This window comes from Phalaenopsis equestris, unplaced genomic scaffold, assembly GCF_001263595.1.
Source record: "Phalaenopsis equestris unplaced genomic scaffold, ASM126359v1 Scaffold001202, whole genome shotgun sequence".
Taxonomy (NCBI): Eukaryota; Viridiplantae; Streptophyta; class Magnoliopsida; order Asparagales; family Orchidaceae; genus Phalaenopsis; species Phalaenopsis equestris.
Genome location: NW_018165641.1, coordinates 86,534 through 89,101, shown reverse-complemented (window position 1 = coordinate 89,101; position 2,568 = coordinate 86,534).

Genomic DNA, 2,568 nt, shown 5'->3' with positions numbered 1-2,568 from the left:
ATCCTTCTAATGAATTCTGAGTAGTCTTCTTTTGAGTAGTCTTCTTGACCTTCTCTCTACTTTGAGATATGGTTTTGTGAAAAAATTGATTTTGTTTTATATGTTTTTAAATGTTAAAAATTTGTGATGATTTGATCTCCAATCTTCATTTAATTTTCGATCTGGCTAATTGAAATGTTAAATGTGTTGAGAAACATATGTTCTGAAAGGGCTATGATTTCTACAACATGGGGAGAATCTCATTTAATTTCATGTGAGAGTATTTCATCCATGGAATTGGGTGCAAATAAATAGAGAAATATACTTTGTTGGATGTAGAATTGGAGATTTTAAGGTGATAGATTAAAATCTTCAATTTGGTCCAGTTGATTGAGCCAAGTTTGTTAGCCCTTTGGGAAGGGATTAGTGGGAGCTCTAGAGTGGCAGCCAGTATCTTCCCAGCCTAACCACGAAATTAGGGACGAAAATCTGAGGACTAAACTATTGATTAGTCAATGTTCTTTATGCACTTAAAAGAGGGTAAATAATAAGATTGCTCCTATTGGCACAAAACAGTTTATATATATATATTCAAATTATTTTAATTTCTTCACAATTCATATACTCATTGTAAAGGGGAATGATGCTTTCTTAAATTTGAACTTTCCGTCACAACATCTTAGTTTTAATTTTCATAAATTTACTTTTAAAAGTTTAGCATTTAAATTAGTTAACTTTGTCTTACAACTGTATTTTAATTAGCATTCACTTATTACTTAGTATTCAAACTTCGCACTTTACTTTTTAAATTTTTAAAATTGTACTTTACATTATAATCTTAAGAACTTATTTACAGGCATTTCCAACTTCCCTATGGGATCAAAATCTAGAACTCCATTAGAGCCTTTTATTACTTGAGTGATATGTGTACTTGCGTTATTTTAAAAGGGGATTTGACAGTTTAAAGATTTTTAAAAGATAAAATTATTTTAACTGAAGTTATTTTGTTGGCATTAATTTGCATATTTTCTATTGTATCTACCGTGTGTATTTTGTAATATTGGAAAATATTTGCAAAATTAACACACTAAATCCACCCGCACCAATTCCAAGCTAAGAAATAACCTTAAAATTCAAGATTGGAGCAGCCTTAGAAGAGCCTTAGGTTCAAATTCGTGAAAATCAAAAGAAAAAAGGAGGTGGTCTGGGTGAAATTTGGGCTCTTAAGAATGAACCTTCAGCTCAGTTGAACCAACATTTAGGCGCCAACTTTTGGTGCCTAAGTGCTAGGTTCTCAGGTTGCCGGCTCTTAGGCACCAGGTTTCAGTACCTAGGCGTTAGTGGCCAATTTTTATATTTTTTTCATAATTTTTAAACAACAAGCATTGCACACCAAGGCACTACAAAACCTAGTAGGACAAATTCAACATATTTAAACATCTTCCAACCTCTAATTCTCACAAACACAAAAAATTACTTATATTCAAATATAAATCCAATCCAAATACATGAACACATGATAAATCTAATCACAACTTTTAAAATAAGAGTTCTAAATTCACACACAAACTACTCTAAATTCACACACAAACTACACTACTAAGCACACAAATACTAAAAATGTTAGCATGCACACATCAAAGCTAATACGTAAAATCCACTACATATTATCATCTACCTCACTATGCACTTCTATAATATAACCAAGCGACTATTGCACGTACAAGTTATAGAAGGGATAGTGCGGAAATTCCTTTGAATCCTCCTCGATATAATGATTCTTCTTATACATTTCAACTTATGCATCCTAGAGTACAACAGCATAATCTGACTGTTGTTTCATCTGTCAATCCAAATGATCAAATTGATAGGTGATTTTATTGATCCTGTTGTGAATCACTGACATCTCCTTCTTTATATTATTGATTTCCTCTAAGATACTGATCTCAACTTTCTATATAGATAGAACTAAAATGTGATGTATGCGATTAATTTCCTTAATAGATATTCTTATTTTGTAACAGTTGCCAAAAACTTGATCTAAAGTAAAGGCTATGTAATTTTTTTACTATGAAGCAAATAAGAATGCATTTATAATATTTTAATATGGGATACTGCGCAAGTATACATATCGTTATCAAGTAATATAGAACTTTTCTGATTAAGACCCGAATATCGAAAGGATTAGTTTTAGATGACAAAATACTTAACAATTTATATTCTTACTCAAACTTAAGATGTTAAATTAGGAATGAAAGTTGATTCTTTTTGTAATTTTTGCTTAATTTAAAAATAAAGTAATCAACTTATTAACTTAACTAAAATACTTGCAAGATGAAAACAATATAAGTAAAATATATTTTTCCTTATCATGAATCAGTGATAAATATAGAAATTTAGTTGTGGAAGTATACTAAATCTATTGTGCGAAATAGAAGTAATAATATTATTTAACCTTACTAGAGATGCTATAAAGAACATTGGTTAATCTATAGTTTAAATAGTATTGAAGACAGATGTCGGCACTATTTTTGGTGTAAGGTTTGCCCGTAAGAAGCTGTCGGTCATCGGAATTGAAACTCCGCTCCC